At 40.5% G+C, this 7627-nt stretch overlaps 1 protein-coding gene across 1 annotated transcript in view; it reads left to right on the top strand.

Moving 5' to 3' along the window:
• The first annotated feature begins 7477 nt into the window (after positions 1-7477).
• LOC101862849 overlaps positions 7478-7627 on the top strand; it is a 56046-nt gene continuing 55896 nt past the window's right edge. The window contains exon 1 of the mRNA XM_005112223.3: positions 7478-7548. The gene's annotated coding sequence lies outside the window, so the exon portion shown is untranslated. The remainder of the gene's footprint in view (positions 7549-7627) is intronic.

Raw genomic sequence — 7627 nt, 5'->3', positions numbered from 1 at the left:
TCTTGATCTTGGGTGTAGTCCTTTGCGTGAGTGGTCAGCATGCTAACTGTAGTGATTTGCTGCTTCTTATCTATCAATTATTAATTATTGCCCTTATTAGAATCTCTCCTGCTTTTCTGTGCACGTTACTCTTGTAAACCTCTAGAAATGGGCACTTATATGAACTATCTGATTTGCGAACGCTGTAGAACTCTATCTAAACCGAAAACTAGTCCTTTGTAACTTGTAACTATAACGGAAATGGTCTAAAAGTAGACTTTAGCCCATCCTTCGGAACTTACATGACCTACGTCGCAGATCCAGGGTCGCCACGTTTCCTGTTGTCCAATCTGGGTCACCGTGACGTTTTGTTTGTTTTTTTAGAAAGGTTTTACGGCGCTCGCAACTGCATAAGGTCATAATATGAGCGCCAGTCGCCTTGGCGTCATGCGTCAAAGATGCTTTCAACTTTATCTTTAGAATTTGGGGTCAAAATTTACTTTTACCGAAATAGGTGGCTGTGTTGTTCTTGCCAAGACCTATAGTTGTCCAGACAGGACAGTAGCTTCTGTAGACATAGTTTGCTGAGATTAGGCCTCGGGGGAATCCCGAAACGGTGCCAAACCTGGAAAAGGATGGATGGAGGGTGGGGGGGGCAATTTAGTAGAGCCGCTGGTGGCAGACAGGAAAGCAGGACGTATTGTGCCGTTTTAATCACATTAGTGCTTGTCAACCGTTTTAAGTCAGGGCCCACTTTTGAGACATTCAAGAGTCTAAAATGTTCGTACTGCCCACCTACAGATACGAAGCATGTCATGGAAAACATCTGTCACAACGTGGTTAGTCACCCCAACAAAATTACCAAATTGCGTACTTGTGGCATATGCTGCCCAGGTAGGTAAAGCACCTACTTACGTTGTTAATATCATCCATCGTGGTGGTTTTATTAGTATGTACTCTCTCTTTCTCTCTCTCTCTCTCTCTCTCTCTCTCTCTCTCTCTCTCTCTCTCTCTCTCTCTCTCTCTCTCTCTCTCTCTCTCTCTCGCAGAAAGACAGAAGAAGAAGAAGAAGAAGAAGAAGAAGAAGAAGAAGAAGAAGAAGAAGAAGAAGAAGAAGAAGAAGAAGAAGAAGAAGAAGAAGAAGAAGAAGAAGAAGAAGAAGAAGAAGAAGAAGAAGAAGAAGAAGAAGAAGAAGAAGAAGAAGAAGAAGAAGAAGAAGAAGAAGAAGAAGAAGAAGAAGAAGAAGAACAACAACAACAACAACAACAACAACAACAACAACAACAACAACAACAACAACAACAACAAGGGATAATAATATAAAGATTAAGAGAGTTTGTATTAATTCATTTGTTACTACTTCATAGGTTATAACACTGGCCTACCGTATGTGGTGTAGCCGCTAGGCACCCACCGTCACGTACAGATGACGTGAGTTCGATACCTGTATTGGGAGGTTTTCTATATCATCGAGTACTACCGTCGGTCTACTGGGATGTTTACCCCTCTCGGCCCGGGGTGACCCTGGTAAGCATGATTGAAGCAGCCCGCCTCCTACATGATCTGACATTTCTTTTAGGTTCTACATTTCTATTATTCTGATTGAGACTGTTTGTAGATGTCTTACGTCCCTGTCGACTCAATTAAAATATATAAAATAGAAGTATATAATATATTGATTTACGAGTATATTGATAACGAGTATATTCAAAGACGGTGCTTTGGTTGTGGGAAGGTCGTCATGGGCAAAGTACATGTACAGCCCACGGGCCAGAACCGGCCCGCGAGAAATTTCAGTCAGGCCTGCGAGACGACTCAGTTTTTAATTATCATAATGAAAGTCGCTTGTGGTGAGTTAGTACTTTTTTTTTTTAATTGTCAGTCTCGAAAAATATAGAATTAATAATATTGGTGTACAACTGGAAGCAATAGATCTAATATCTTATCTCATGAAATGTCATTGGGGGACACAATTGTGCTATACTGTAAAGTAGTCTCACTTGTAGGACCTTGGATTTTCCCGCCAATTTTCTCCACCTTTGGCCTAGGAGATAATTAATCAGAATCACTTTACCCAGCCTGCGACGTGAACACACTTGCCCATGTCTGGTTTGGTAGCCTACATTATTATCACCGGACTTAGATTTTGAGTTGAGCAAAATAATTATAAGATTTCTGTATTACTCTGGAACCCCCCCCCCCCCCCCCCTCCCCCCCGACCAGAGGCGTCGCGTGGGTTGCAGACAGGGTGGTGCATAATTGGGAAGTGAGCTAATGGGCAAGAGGCTTACTAGCTACTATTAAAATTGTAATGAGCGGTTGGCGGGCGCTCTGATGTGGTCTGTCCTTCCTGTTGCTTTCTAAGAGTCTGTGTGTGCTTGTGTGTGTGAGTGAGAGAGAGAGAGAGAGAGAGAGAGAGAGAGAGAGATGTCTGTCGACACATCTATGTCGACACATCTAGAGAACATTTTCGATACTAGAGAGGGGCGGGCAGAGAGGGGCGGGCCATTCTTCATTGAGTTACCGACAGACTCTAGTGTAGTGGTCGATTGGCTAGCGGAAACTTGGATCAAATTTTTTTCTTTCACCAAATTGGTGCTGCGAAGAGGAGTTTCATACACCTTTCTTCTTGTGTGGGAAGAACGACGCCTAGATTTCACTACAGTGACAAAATTACTTTGGTGCAAAGATTTTGCTTGCTCCCTGTAGACACTACCGCAAGCGGTGCCACGAGCATAAACCATCCTCGGTGTCTGTCTCTTCACTGGCGCAGCCTGCGGGTGACGGATCGCAAGGATGCACGACATGTAGTAATGTAGACCTAGAGCACTGACTGGTTTAGAACTATTAGAAAAGGGGGGGGGTGTGTGAAGGCCAGGGTTAGGTGGAGCGCTTGCACCAATTGAACTAATGGCGCCCCGCCACTGCCCCCAACCTGAGAATGTCCATGAACGCCCAGTTCCTGCAGAGACGTGCACGGCATGGGTGGCACTCAACAGCCTCGCCACTATTGGCCCACTCTTCAGTTTGAAGAGGACAGCCTTCGTAGGTCATGATGAAAATAACCTTGGGAATTTATTGAATGCTTGATACAAGTTTTGTACATACATAAGATCGATTGTTTACATCTTCATTTCTTTGTTTTTGTTTGTTTGTTTGCTTGTTTGTTTGCTTGTTTGTTTGCTTGTTTGTTTGCTTGTTTGTTTATTTGTTTGTTTATTTGTTTGTTTGTTGTTTTTAGTGCTTTAAACAAACACACACAACCATTTCACATGTCTTATTCAATTTATTTCAAACTTAAATACACTTTGTCCGTAGAGTTAAACTTTTTAGATACCAGAATTATGAATTAACTTATAAAATTATTTGAATAATTTGAAATATTTTACTCCCCATAATATCAAATTTATATGCGCATAAAAAGCGAAGATAGGCTAAGACTATCGTAAGCGCATGACACGGTTAAAGGGAAATAAGCCGTGCTATTTCATTGAGGGACAAGAATTTAATGGATGAGTCCCCTTTACCATTATCCATCTGCCATGAAAATTAATTTTCTTTCCAGGTACCTTCATTAATTTGCTCAACAGTTCGTACGGCGAGGGAAAGATTTTTGTCTCTTGACTTTGAGTGTAAGCACGACAAAACAGGTATCTCCAAATTGTGTCTGTCTGCCAAAAACTGTCCTTCTCCATCTCACTCCCTTCTCTCCCCTTTCTCTCTTCCACCTCTCTCTCTCTCTCTCTCTCTCTCTCTCTCTCTCTCTCTCTCTCTCTCTCTATCCATCTATCTATCTATCTATCTATCTATCTATCTATCTCTATCTCTATCTCTCCATCTCTCAGTACAAAACTGCTTTTAAAACTGCCGAAACAGGTAGTTTTAAAAAAAGAGTTTATTTGTAGTCCCAATTACACAGACACCGATATAGAAAGAATATGCTCAACACTGAAAGTGTAACGACTGACAGAGTATCAAACAATAGAAGGACTTACCGGGGAAATCTGAATGACTAGGAAATACTACTGATTCTAGATCTAAGTTACAGAGATCATAATTAATAAGCGTGTCAAAAGTCTAGTTAGTACAACGTTGCTTTTATAACGACAGAAACAGGTTGTAAAATAAAATAATAATAATAATAATAGATAGCATTTGTATAGCGCAAATCCCCGCTCAACAGCAGGCTCTATGCGCTTTACACTATATTATTACCCCAGCAGACCACAGAACACTCCGAAACATTCTCAGTTTCCCGGGAAGCATACAGTGCAAGCAGCTGATTAAGCGCTCAAACACTAACATATTGACAAGATCTTTCGCTGTCTATAGCCGGGTACCCATTCCCACCTGGGTGAAGTGAGGAAAATTCGTGTAAAGTGCCTTTCCCAAGGACACATGTCGGGTCCCTGACGGGATTCGAACCCACGACCTTACGGTTGCGAGTCCGAGAGCCTAACCACTAGGCCACCGACGCCACAATGGTTTGTTTGTTATCCCAACTACACATTCACAAAAACAAGAAGAATGTACTCAACACTAAGAATGTAATTTAATATAACCTTGTCTAGAATGTATTCAGCGTAAAGTTGCCTTTAGAGTTGCACAACTAGGTTCTTTAAAAAATGATTTGTTTACTGTTCCAGTTACACCTAATATTGTTTTAAAACCTGGTCCGGTAGTTTTGAAAGCAACGCTGTACTGACTAGACTCTTTAAAAAATATTTGTAATCTACGTAAGCTGGAAACAGTCTTTTTTATTTATTCGATCAAATTTCGTTCGTAAATCGTCACGTTGATCATTACAAAGTCGGTGGTTACTTTCTCAGTCTTGAGCATAAATATTTTTATTTTCGTGTAAGTGTGATTGGAACAACCAAAAAAAACTCGGCTTTTTATATCCTGGTCTGCAGTTTTAAAACCAACTTTGCACTGAATAGACTCTAGACATGCTGAATTGTTATCTACAAAGCTAGAAACAGTTTTATTTCTTTATTATCCGAATTTGTTCCGTTAGTGGTCATGTTGTTCGATACTGTGTGTTACATTATCAGTGTTAAACTTACTCTTTTCTTTTTTTTTCTTTGTTGGTTTTTTGTTTTTTGTTGACGTTTGGTATACGTACATGTAATTGGAAAAAAAACCCATACATTTATTCTAAAACCTGTTTCTGCTGTTTTAAAAGCTGCTTTGTACTAATTAGACTCTAGACAAGCTTTTTTTAAAGCTGGGAACAGTCATCAAGTTATTACATGTAATTATCCAATTATCCAAATTTCATTCATAAGTCATCATGTTGGTTGTTACTATGTCGGTCGCTACATTTTCAGTGCTGATAATATTCGTTGTGGTTGTTTTCGGGTTGTTGATTTTTTTTTTGATTTTTTTTTTTGGGGGGGGGTTGTGTTGTTTGAACAACAAACAAAACATTGTGTTTAAAACATTCTTATTTTTAGTCAGCCTTTTCCCTTTCTGAGTCGCCATGCTTGTCGTTACTACGTCGGTCGTTAAATTTTCAGTGTTTAGTGTAGGCCTATTCATTAAGTTTTTGTGTATGTGTAGTTGGGTCGCCCTTCCAGATATGGTCATTCAAAATTAACCTTAGAAATCACCCTCGACAAAAGTTTGTGAAACCAGGAAAACATAAAAATGTGTTCGCCTTGTATTGGGGGGGGGGGGTCAACGTTGGTGGAATTGATATTTCTCATTTTTCTAAACTATCTCAAAGCATGAACATTGTGCAATAATATAGTGTGCTAATTTATTCTTTTGTCTGATCTGTGTGATTGTTCGGCAAATTAAGCAAACTGACAACATGAAAGAGAACGATCAATGTAGCCTGCAGCTCAAATTTCAACTTTTAATAAAAGACGTAGCTTACAATATGTGAAATTTGCGGCAAGCAAGGTATTCTCAGCTTTACACTGTCGACAATCATCACTATTTGAGCAACCTTCTCTAAACTGAAAACATGGCTAAACCGAAGAAATTAATGTGGCGGTCCTGCAGATTTCGGTTTTGGTTAACTCCACTGAATATTATTATACAGGCTTTTGCACACGCATAACCACTTTTCTGTCTGCCTGTCGATTCTTGTCTGTATTTCTGTACGTGAGCCATTATGACTTCTGTAGAGGCCTTTATGTTTGACTTGGACGATCAAAAGCAAACAAACGTATGAACAAACAGGGGGGCTCTCGTGGCCTAGAAGTTAAGGTGTTGGCCTCTCATTCAAAGGTCCCGGGTTCGAATCCGGGTAACGACCGAAAATTTTTCTTCTCTAAAAGTGTCTTCTTTCCTGCTCTCTAGCAATGTTCTGTCGTCTGCTGTCGTCGCCTCTTTCTGCCCCACCCCCTCACCTCCTTTGCCCCCTCTTCGGGGCTCCTGACTCTTTCTGCAGTCTTTCTACTGCTACTCCTTGGCTCCTTCTTACTGATGTCTTTCTGCCACACCCCTGATTTTCTGGTAGGAAAGATCTACACCTAGCCTTCTCGGGAAGGGCGAAAAATCTAGGAGGGCTCGTGTGCAAGTTGCGCACGTTAAAGATCCCTTGGTGGTCTAAAATCGATAAGAGTAGGCTTCGGCGCCACCCGGGCAAAAATTTAAAATTTCTTACCAACTGAAAATATTAGGTGTGCCCCACGCGTTCGTATGACCTTATGCAGTTGCGAGCACCGTTAAACACTTCCCCCAAAAAAAAGAAAGAAAGAACAAAGAAAGAACAAACAAACTAACCACACCTAGTCTTTGAATAACGGGTTAACAATACCCTGACGTCCCATTAAAATGAGTAATCGAAATCGCAAGCTGACGTATTATGGCCAAAGATTGTGTATAACAAGATAGATCTAGTTCACTTCTCTCTTTGGGCCAATAAAAAAAAAGTGTTCTCAAAGTTCTGTGGCGCCCTCTTCGAAAAAGTGCGGACCTTGCAAACAGAATTACCCTATCTGTGTGAAAAACAATAAAAGTGACACTAACAAACTGTGCTATTTCCACAGAATTCTACACTCTACAGAATTATGAGGCTATTCCTATTTTTCTTCCGGAGAAACGAAAGAGAGCTTCAAAACGAAGACTGCAGCGCCATTTGAGCCAATGTGTGGACTTCTGCAGACACTTATTTGGCTGATAACAATCTTGTTATGGACAATCTTTGTTATGACGTGAGATCAAAATACACTTTCCATTTCCAAGAAAGATGGTTTCGTATTACATAATGTAATTAAGACGAATTTTCTTAAGTCATCGATATTTTTAGAAACCTTCCATAAAAAGACAGACCACTGTAGTTCAGAGGCAGTGTTAACCCTCTACCAATTTAATTTCTGATGAAATCGGGAAGAGATGGGGTTGGGGGGAGGGTGTAGGGATGACGACGTAGACACGTCAGATTATTGAAATGGTCTTGCATCAGAAACTAAAATAATGTGTATACATGTATGCAAAACCAGACACTGTGATAAGACTATAAAAGAAGTCTTAGACGAACCCTCGCTGAAAAATAACCCTGCACATTGCCCATGATAGCGAAAGAAAAATCAAAGCAGTTTCGTAAAATAGCTGAAGGTAGGCAGAAAGTCTTTATTTTGTCTGTGTTTATATACGGGTTACGGTACTGCTTTTCAAGGCATGCTTCAAAGCATTT

This window comes from Aplysia californica, unplaced genomic scaffold, assembly GCF_000002075.1.
Source record: "Aplysia californica isolate F4 #8 unplaced genomic scaffold, AplCal3.0 scaffold01211, whole genome shotgun sequence".
Classification (NCBI taxonomy): domain Eukaryota; kingdom Metazoa; phylum Mollusca; class Gastropoda; order Aplysiida; family Aplysiidae; genus Aplysia; species Aplysia californica.
This window is presented reverse-complemented; position numbering and strand designations above follow the sequence as displayed.